The sequence below is a fragment of the Thalia democratica genome, chromosome 4 (genome assembly GCF_965202585.1).
Source record: "Thalia democratica chromosome 4, ktThaDemo2.hap1.1, whole genome shotgun sequence".
Lineage (NCBI taxonomy): Eukaryota > Metazoa > Chordata > Thaliacea > Salpida > Salpidae > Thalia > Thalia democratica.
The window spans coordinates 81,203,241-81,215,200 of NC_139168.1; positions in this window are offsets into that span (position 1 = coordinate 81,203,241).

Consider the following 11,960-nt stretch of genomic DNA (forward strand, 5'->3'; position numbering starts at 1 on the left):
TTTTTTCTACTTTTGCTGCATTTTTTCGGTCGAAAAAAGAAAATGTTAAAACTAATAACTTACGTCTCACCTTAATATTAAAGTTAGAATATAACACTTTTATTTATTTTGGAAAACTAATTGTACTGTAAAAGTAGCACGTTTAGCGGTTTTATAATTAAAAGCTACAACGTATAATAACTTTTTATTACGTTTAACTTTTAATAATATAGAATTTAAAAATTAATAAATTGTGAAACTTAGAAATATTAAGTTAATTATGTCTTTTTATTTTGGTTTTACAAAAAAATACTTGACAAAAAGAAAAATTAAAAATAAGTTTAGAAAAAAAAATTGCTAACAACTAAATTCAATGAAACAAAACACAAGAATTTTGTTTTTTAAACTTTTCTATAACTATAGTTTGCTTAAAAAATCTTTAGAAATTTTAAAACAACTCATAGGTATCTAAAAGAATAGGTGTCAAATATGCACAAAGGAAAAGTTTTGCATGAATAAATTTTACTGTCACCCCTATCCCATACCTTAGTCGGTAACTTTGTATTTATATTAATATTTTACTTATTTATTTTGTTTGTAGGTATGTTTTTTCCACTGTCACTGTTACCCCTAACCCTTACCTTTGGTTGATATTTTTTATATTTATTTTACTCTTTATAATCTGGTGCAACATTGATCCTCTGTGCATATTTGTCCACTCCCTATCTAAAAAAGTTCAAAACAAGGCCAATCAAAAGTTTTGTACTTCTATTAAACTTAAGACATAAACAGTTGTGTTCGCCCTATGAAACAAGATAAAGCCCTAATATTAAATTGTTTTACATCAAAATAAAATTTTAAGAAAATTAAGAGAAATATAGTTTAATGTGTAACTTCATAACTTTACAAATACTTCATGACATAATTGAGTGTTTGAAGTTTCATGTTACTTATAATTTTATGACCTTATTGTTATCTTACTGCAATAAAACAAAAGCGAATAGTTTTTAGTTCAAATAAAAATACTGAAATTTAGAATGTAATGAAAATATCCAATAACATTAGTTTTAGCTGGTTTTTACTTAAAATATGTTATTTACTTGAAATTGTAGAGTAGAAATCTTAAATTTTAACATCATTATATAAATACAGCTATTATTTGCGAACATATTCAAAAACTTTTGTTTTTAGTGACATTCACAAGTATCCACAAGTAAGTAGTTTTAAATCATTATGAGGTGTTATCTCAAATTAGACAGTAAATAATTCTTTTCCTAATAAAATACAAGCACATTAAACATATTGTTTATGAAGAAAATCTTCAACACATGGTATTTTGGTAATCTTTAAAATTCTTACAATTATTTCTGACACAATAAACCATGAATTTTAAAAACAAAAAAAAAAAAAAGTTTTCAAAAAGTCTCAAGTTATATTAATGAAAAGAAATTTAAAGCATTTCATCTAACTTTGACCCGAATAAGTTTTCACCTAAAATTAATTAGTTTCAGTGGTTACTAGGTGTATCCATTTGGTACTAACACGTTTAATTGTTTTTTAAGTTAATAAACGTTGTCACGTATTAAGTTTATAAAATACACCACAAAGAATAATTTAACTGAACTTTTTCCTATCTGCATGAAATGAGGTATAAAAACTTTTTTATATCACAAATACCATTGTATAAAGTTAAATTGTGATATTTATGTCTACTTTGATGAGTTACCAAAAGTAGCACAATAACGATTTAGAAAATAAATTACTCTTGTTTTATATATATTTAGCAAATTCTAATACGTTACTAAGAAACAAAAATCTTTAATTTAAATAATTTCATATAAAAAAAAAACATCAATTTTGCTTAAGTTTATTTTAAGTCATAATTATACTTTTTCATAAAGTTCTGACCAAGCATTCAACCAAGGTAAACTTGTTAGAAAACAAAAAGTATTTGCAAATGTGTTTAGTCTTAGGTATCTGATTTTAATTATTCAAGACTGTATGTAACTTTTGTTTAGCGAACTTAAAATACTTTAAATTTGACACAATAAATATTTTTCAGTTAATACTTTATGAGTACAAAAGGGTTATGATGTAGCAATTTTAAACATAATTAAAAAAATTTATTATTGTCACAAAAAAAAAAAATATCAAATACATTGTTATATTCTATTATGAAATATATATATATATATATATAATATAATATATATATATAATATATATATATGAAATAATAATATGAAATAATATATATGAAATATATATATAATATATTCTATTATATTATATGATTAACGTATTTATGAACTTGAAAAAAAAAACTTTTTTTCGGAAAAATACTTAAGTGTTTAAATGTCAATGTTTTGATTCAAATTTATTGAAGTTCTTGTGAAAGTTGCTTTACTTGAACTACATGATAATAGCCTTTGTGTTTACACAATTGGTTCAAGCTAAAATCTTCATCTTGACAGTTTAAACAAAGTATTTTATGATATTTTTAAAACAGTTACAAATACATAATTAATAATTGTTTGCAACTAAACTAAAAATCAAAAAATTAACAAACAAAGTGCTTGCTTTTTTTTTGTCCTACTCTAATCTACTACAAAGTTTATTGGTTATAACTTAACAAAAAATAAATTTTTTTATCATTGTTATCGTAACTACGCTGATAACTTAATAAAACTCATTAATTTTCTTTTTAATTTTTGATACAGCTAAAACATTAAAACACAGTTATTGGTTAGGCTTGTTTTATTTCAATTCAAAAATACTTTTTATAAAAACCTTGTAATATACAAACCACAGTAAAACTAATACAACTTCCTAGTTGCCTTAAGTATTGAAAATTAAGCTAGTAAAATTTTAATGCAGTTTTTAATCTATTATCAATACCAAGCACTTTACACACGAACAAAATAGATTAAAATCTAATCGATTAGTTATCATAAGTTCTCCTAATCGTATAAGCGTGTGTTGCGGTTAGAAATACTCTGAAACATTATCAGTCGTTCATCGAAAATACTAGTCAACATTTGTCTGCTAACTTATACCTATGTGACTTGTTTTACGGTTAAAATAAATTATAATGCAGGTATCCATCTGTACACCAAACTGTTCTTAAAAACTTACTTTTCACAATTTACAAAACAGGAAGTATACAAAAATAAAAACTAAAAACCTGAAAAAAAATTATATTTCATTTAAGTTTATACTTTTAAATAATTTTATTTTTTGATAATTAATTTCAAGTGTTCAACTAGTTAGCTAATGATAATTTTAATAGTTTTACTTTCAAGTACTTTAAAAAAATTAATTCTATATTGTTGTTAGTATAAAATTTTAAATAAGGTATGAATGAAACTATAAGATTTAGAAAACAAATAAGACAGAGCTAGTTTCTTTTTTCTGCTCTAAAAATTATAAAAATACTTTATTAATTGTTAAGAAAGTTAAGCTTTTATAAAACCAAAATGAACTCTTCACAAAAGAGAAGATGTATTAAGTACAAACTTATTTATATAACTGATAGTGATATGTCGCTATTAAAGCAGTTTACATACTTTTTTACTAAAATTAGGTCAAAGTTCTTAATTAACCTAATGTACAGAAGTTTAGTGATCAAACTGTAATACTAAATACGTTTTTACTGTAATAAAAAGTCTAAAAATTTTAGGTGTTTGCAGAGTTTAGTGTATACAAAGGCTGATAGATGTGTTAGTTCTACAAAAAAGCTTGAATTGTTTTGTTATTTTTTAAATAGTTATAAAACAGCAAACTGAATTTCAATCGGTAATGACATAGCTAATATCATTGAAAAAAATTTAAGAGAGCATTACAGCTTATTCAAAACCCATCAATAGTTTGCTTTGTGACGCTTTAGGTTTTTGAAAATTCTGCATAAAATAAGTAAAACAGTAATATCCTATGTTCTAAACATTTTTTTTTATTGTTTACCTAGCTCAAAAGTTTTGGTCGAAGGACCTGGTGTACGAAATACTTTTTGGTTATCGAGTCATACATAAGGATACAGTTTGATTTTAAATTTAGATTTTGCCAAATTTTTATCAAGCAAATAAAGTTTTTTTAACAATAAAATCATTTTTAATATGCAATATGGTTAATAATGGTCTATCAGCGTCAAAATTAGTTTAAAATCGGAACTTATAATTATATAAATTTAAAAAAAAATCAGATAAACAATAAGTAATAACTTGTAGCAAAAAGTGATAAAATCTGTATATAGCAGCATAGCAGCAATTGTGGTTTGTTTCAATTTAAAGTAGATTCAAAAAAAACTTTAAAACTAACTTATATCAGATAAAATTATTTTTATTTCAAATTAACTGTTTCAGATTGTTAGCATAAACTTGGTTAGTTTTTTTCTTTTGATATGTAAAAATTTGTGAAAAAAAGGTAAACTTGAATACGCTTATTGATAATTTAGAATGTTAATTAATAAGCTTTTCACTAGCTAAAATTTAAAGGTTAATCATAGTTCTATTATGCCTTTAAAAGTGTTTGATATTAACTTTTGACTAAAATTTTACAAAACAATTTTGTTTTTGAATCAAAATTTTAGACTTTTAAAACTTCTCATAACCCATTTTGACAGATCTTTGTTAAGATTAGGCAATTTATAAACAATCATCCAATTTTCTAATTTTTCACTTAAACCAAATTAAAAACACTTTATTATTTAACAAATTGTCGTTTATATATTTTAATGTTATTTCAGTATGATTCTAGCAGGTGTAGTACACACCTGCGGTTTACAGCTTCTTAGTAAAAAATAATACAAAAATAGATTTTATAATAAACGTTGCTAATGTTTTTTTTCAATATCATTACAGATTATAACAGCCAGTGCTAGTTTAAGTTTATATCAGAATATAAATCGTTAAATAAATTGTGATCAAGTTTAATTTAATGGTGCATTAAAAGCAAATAAGTAAACAATATCATTTTGATAACACTCTGTTTTTTATTTCTTAGAAAAAAATGTTTAAATTCGAAAAACTTTTTAATGAATGTTTCAAATTAGTTTAACATGTAATTTAGTACTTAACAATTTTATGGTGTGTTAAACTAAGAGCTTTTGAATTCTTTTTACAAAAATAAAAAAGCATTTGCAACTGAATAAACTTTGTACAAATGTAACCTAGTTTTCAACATTCAAGGTTTGATCAATATTAACTATTAGCATACTTTATGATGTTAAACAGAAACTTAACGGAACTGTTACTTTGTACAAGTTCAGTTTCAGTTTAACATGTGTATACTTAGCTTACTACATGTAAAACATGTGTTCAACATTATGCGATTATGTATAATTTACTTGTGTTTTCTAACAGTGTGTACAGCTATTTTGTCTAGCCTTAATTCATGTAATTTAAGTTTAAAAAACACTAGGCTTTAAATTGGTTTTTGAAAGAACTTTCCTGTAGTATGCCGCAGTTTGTACATTTTATAATAAAAAACAAGGGCTGCATTTTTATATAACAGAAATAACTGAAATATTGTTATAAATTTGTATTAAAAATCTTTCTTATGATAAGTATTTGACGTTTACGTCAGAATTTGTCAAGTTTGATACTTTATATATAAATATTTAAAAAACTTAGTGGATTTTATTGTTTGAATTAAGTATACTTGTATTAAAAAACATTTCGAATTTAAATGTGGTTGAAAGGACTTATAACTTTTATACTAGTTTTATATTTAGATAAATAAAATAAGGCTTATTTTTATAATTTTACTAATTTTACGTATCATAAAAATAGTTTAAACAAATTTTAGTTATATCTAAAATACAACAAACTCAAAAAACAGAAAGTCTGTCAATATCGAAATTGAATTATGTTTCTAAAAACTTTAATTTTTGATTAAAAAAAATAAGTTTGAGTTTATAAAGTCTTGTTTGCTAAAAAGGAAACTTTTTTGAGTGAAAATAATTTAAACCAACTGAAAAATAAATTTTATTTGTATGTTTTTTAACCTTGGTTCTTTTATACATTGTTTCAACCTTGGTTGACAATACTAAGAAACTTACTATGTTACAAGATTATTTTTAGTATGTTAAGTCTAAAAATTACTTAAAACTTTATTAACATATACTGTAACTAAGTTTATTTTTTTAGAAATAAAAAATAGTTTATTTCGAATTAGAATTAAAAAGCACTGCTTTTTTTGTAAATATAAATTCTAGCCATGTAAACAGTTAGGATTTATTTTAAGCTGTTAAAGTTGCTTTTATCAGAAAACGAATGTTTCAAAAACGACTAAAAGCTTAAGGTGAAAAATTTAGAAAGTTTATTTTATTCACAATTAGTATATATATATGTATATTTTTTATTTAAGCTGTTTATATAAAAAAATTATTAAAGAATTAGCTTCATTTTCGAAAAATCAAATTCATTAACATTATAAGTTATTATAAAGTATTTTAAATAAAATATTAAATCTAAAAGAAAACAAAAAAAAATTAACATTTTGTAATATTTATTTGACAATAAGAAAAATTGAAAAATTTTATAAGTTCCTTTATTGATAAGTTTACAAATAATTGCTTTGATGCAACGCTTACATTTTATTTATTTTGTAAACAAAAATATCAATAATTCCATCACGTTCCATTGGTCTGATGCTTTTATAAATTTACACTTTGATAAGGGTTATGTGTGAGCATTATTTTTGTTTGAAAGCTTATTCTAGTTATTTAAAAAAATCTAAAATGGGTAGACTTTGAGGCGCTTTGTAAATAACCATAAAAATCAATTTAAGTTAGTATAATTGTATAATAATCGTTTCGATTTTACTGTGAGACTTAATATGAGTATTCTTATTTATTAATAAGATATACACATTTTCAAGTCTTTTTTAACTGTTTTTTTATAAGTTTGATTAATAAGAAATATCTAAATATGTGATACATCGACAATATAGCAAATCAACTCTTTTTAAAATTCAAAAACGTTTAAACTTATATTTAAATATTACTTTTAATAAACATAATCACTGAGCTACTTTTACATAAGATTGTTTTAAACACAACTTATATTTTTTATCATTTAGTCTATTGCAAACGAAATATATGTACACCAGTTATACAATACACCTATTATGTGTACTCTTCAAAACAATAATATTCACATCTTACAATGAAATTTCACTACTTTTCTTCGCTCAACTCGAAACATGTATATAAAACTAACTGTTTCCACACATTATTTACTAACCACCCATCTTAGTACAACTTTCCTGTAATACATACTGTTCGTATACACTTTTATAACAAAAAAATACTGTTCACACTTATTCTAAACTCCGCAATAACATTTTAGCATACAGATATGTATCAACTCACTATTTGCTAACATAACAATAATTCTCCTCCTCTCTTAACTCCGCATTCCTCCTGTTTCCATCTCGCTCCCTCCATGTCTTTGTTGATTGCAATTCTCTCAATGGGGACGTCCCCTCTGATGAAACTAAGAAATTTTAATCGTTGTTGTACTTTATTTGATATTCTATTGATGATTATTGTTATTTTTATTTTAGATCTCAATTTATTTAACTCTCTCAATGCGGACGTCCCCTCTGATGAAACTAAGAGCATTCAATAATTTAACTTGTTATAATTCGTTTTACTAGATATATTTTCAACGAAATTGCGAATTGATTTTGATTATAGTGTTTGTGAAATGAATTTCAAAAAATCCATGAAATATTTTGAATGAGCTTGTAAGTGAAAGTTTTTCACAGACCAAAACTTTTGAAGATGAAGCATTATAAAGGCAAACTGCATAAGTGCTGAAAACAAGGTCAAACAAGTTTTATTTAAATTTTTTTTTAAGAACATGTCAAAAAAAAATTTTTTATGCATTTTCAAGGGCTCGTTTAGCTACGGTACAAATTAATTAGTCACACATAAATTTCTAACATAAAACTGAAACTTATATTTTAATAAACTTAGTAATGTTTTGGTAGTTCGTTAATGTTTTTATTTTTTCCATAAATGTCTACATCAGAGATAAAAAAAATATTTTTACAAAACTACGAGCTTGTTGGTATTTTGTTATTGACAACTTAATACGGTTTTAATATTGTCACCGAAAGATAAAACATATAATGTATAATTATTTAGTTCCAAAACGACTCTATCACGAAATGAAACTTTCCAACGTATTTGATTTAAACCAAGTTTCATAACTTAAATCTGAGTTATTTGAATTTCTAAGCTTTAGACATAAGCACAAAAAAACTGTCTAAAATCCTAAATTTGTTCTGTTTTAAATATTACTGTCATTTAGAATATTTAGACCAAATCTTACATTTTCTACTACTCATATCGGTCCTTTTAAACAAGTTATGTCATATCGAATGTCAGATTAGTTTCTTTAATTTGAGTTATGTTTGAAATTGAAATAAAAATCAATAAATATGTTCTGTAAAATTAATTTTGTCCATTTATTAACGTCTAAAAAACTTTTAGGTCTATTTAAGGCCATATAAAGAGAAATATTTTTAGAATTAAAAAGAGTACTTTGTGTTAACCAAAACAACACAAAAGTTTTGTAACATATTTTAGTTCTAAAAACAAATAACGAACTTAAATATTTTCATTGATAACGTATGTTTTAGTTCTATTAGATGTACCAGGTTTATTTATTTTGTAAACTAATTGTATTGTTAAATAGCTCGTATAGCGGTTTTCTAATTAACATCTACAGTGTTTTAAAGCTTCCTGTAGGTTTCGCTTTTCAATACTATCATCCTAAAATTAATTAAAAACGAAATTTAAAGTATTGAAAAGCACACATTTTTGTTACTTTATTAGTTAAATAATACTTTGTAGACTATAAGTCTACAAACCTTAAAGTTAATTCTTAACTATAGTTTTTCATAATGTTTATGAGATTGTAAATAGCTTTATTAGGTTTAATAATATTAGTAGCGGTTACAACAATCTAAAGGATACAAAAAAAAAAGTTCACTAATTTTTGATATAAAAAGGTCAACAAGACAAAATATTAATAAACTCTCCTAAAAGTACTTTTTTTACATCAAAAAATTGTAAAATATAATAATGAAAGAAGTAAAACTAAATGTAACTTGATACTTTTACAAAGAGTTTATGACATAACTGTAATGTTCGAAGTATCACGTTACTTATAGTTCAATGACCTTATACTTATGTAAAACAAGCAAATAACGTACTGTTTAACAAAAACAACAATTTTTAGCACGTAAAAAATTCCTAAAGCGTTAGTTTAAATTTAAAATATGATGAACAAAAAAAATAGTTCAAAAGAAAACAATAAAAAAAATTGTGTTTGATTTGTTTTTTAAAAGCTGTTTTGTTATTAAAATTATTTCTAAGGACATGAAATTTTATGCAAGGGTTATAAGTTAATTTTTTATAGTATTACTCATGTGTTATCTCTATTTAAACGACAATATAATTGAATTACTGCTCGAAATAACAGTAAATTAAATATATTAACTTTTATATTAACAAATCATCAGGAAGTTTAAGTTATTTTTCCCGCTGTATAAAATTGATAAATTTAATGTAAGTAGTAACTTAAAACAATTTATAAAATAAAACAAATTTTTATTAAATATTAAGTAGCTAAACAAAAACCTAAAAAGTAAACTTTTGCCTTTTAATAAACTGTACTGTATAAAAACTTATAATTAGTTATTTACAATTACCAATTAAATAGTAGATGTACGTTTTAAAAACTTTCAATTTTTTTAGTTAAAAAAAAATTATCGAATGCTAGTGCTTCCACTAACTTATATCCCAAAAATTTATACGCAAGTTTAATTATTATACTGGTTAATTAGCATTTGACGTTTACATTTGAAACGTTTAATTTGTTTAATAAATTAACAAAATTTTTCACGTTCCACTTTAAAAATACCTAGTAGTACAGAGTTTGGTAGTTTAAGTTTTAAAATGGAATTTTTTTATGGTTTTTTTCAATTTTTAATTATTGAAAGTCAATGTAAAAAAATTTATTAAAATATTCACTGTTTTAGTGTTGATAGAAATTTTTAAATAATTTTACCTTAGATTCAAACCTTATCATCTAAATGCTAGTAACAACTATTCATTTAGAAATTTTAATATGCTATACACAAACGCTATATAATTCTTTTAAATAGTTTTAAGTTATCTTTATAGGTATTCTGTGAGACTGATATACATAACTATAACAAAATTAATTACGTAATACACAACAGTAGCCTGTACAGAAAGAAAATAAATTAAAAATTTTTCTTTAGAAGTATAGTGACAGTAAATTCATAGAAGCAAATAATTGAGATTTTTTTGGTAAGGGCTTTTAACTTAACCACAATTATGCTTACTATAGATTTAATAACGTTTTAAATAATCTGCATAATGAAAAGGTATGCAAAAACTGACGGTCTAGCTCAAATTATAGCCACCTTATCTTAAGTGTTCTAGTTTTTAAAAGAAAAAAAAAAGTTTTAATAAAAGATGACTTTAACTAAATATAACTTTTGATTTAAAACTAAAATGTTATACAATTGCTTTTATATAAAACAGTTAAGTATATGATACTTTCTACAAAATTTTAGGAATAAAAACCAGTTAAAATTTGTAAAAAATGGTTAAACGAACTTAATAAATAGCAGACATGTATAAAGAAAAAAATTAAACACTAACTTCAATAGGCTCTTCTTAACACTTGCTGGTTTACTGTCTAGTTCTTTGGTTACTTCGTATTTAGCTTTAATTCCGTCAGACCATTTCCAAACTGGCGAATTACCAATAGTTGTGTTGTATGAGAGTCCTGTAAACATTTATGACAAACTTTTAACGTTTAAAAGATTTATATTTTTCCAAACTGGTAAATTACTAATATCTGTCTTGTGTAGGACCTGTTAAATGTGCAAGCATTTATAAAATATAAAAATAATACCATGCTTCAATGTATAAATGTACTACTTATTTTTAAATCGGTAAATTACCAATTGAGGTAACGAAAGAAAGACTAATATGTTCCATTATATTGTTAACAACAAACTTGCGCAAAGTATACAGTATCCAAGTTTGTGTAATGATATTAATATGTAGAAACTATTTATATAGTATGGTTTATAAGTAATACTCTATTGATTGTTTGAAATATGTTGTATAAATGAGTTGTGTAGAAGACTTGAAATATAAAAAAATAACATTTGTTAGCAGGGTATAGTACTTGTGAGCTACAAACTTTAGTGTTAGAAAATAGACCTAAACAATTTGTTATAAGTTATCAATTATAAAGTATAGTTTTATATTTAAAAAATTCTTTAAAAATAAGTATAAAGAATCTAAAGTTTTATTGTTGTTTATGAATTTAAAACTAGACAGATACGTACTATAAATTGATTTGACCTATTGCGTAACTCCATTATTTTCAGATTTATAAAGCCACAATATTTGCTTAAGCAATCTGAAATGTCAATTTACAAAGTTCAAAGTTACTTCAATATTTAACAAAGGTACTTAAAGTTTTGAAAAAAAGTATTAAGTCTAAAGAATTTAAATCTACACTTTTAAACTAAAAATAAAATAAAACTTAAATATTTTTCTTGAGTTAAAAATACAAACAAAACAGAATTAAAACAAAAACATTAACTTTATTATTGTATTTTAATAGAAAAACATGTTTATTTATAAACTAAAGCTTGTTCTCAGGAATAATACTTATCTGTTTATATACGATATTTTGGTTTATTTTATCTAAGATTTTTGTGAGAATTACTTGTACTCGTATTACAGGTATCAAAAGAAAAATTTAACACATTTTGAGGTTTAAGCTTAAGTTTATATATGTATAGTAATCAAAGTAAAAATTTCATGGCTATTTGCTTTAGGTTCATACTTCAAAAGTCTAAAGAACTCAAACTATTTTCAACAAGAAAATAAAATTAGATCTGATTTGAAAAGAATGCTATTG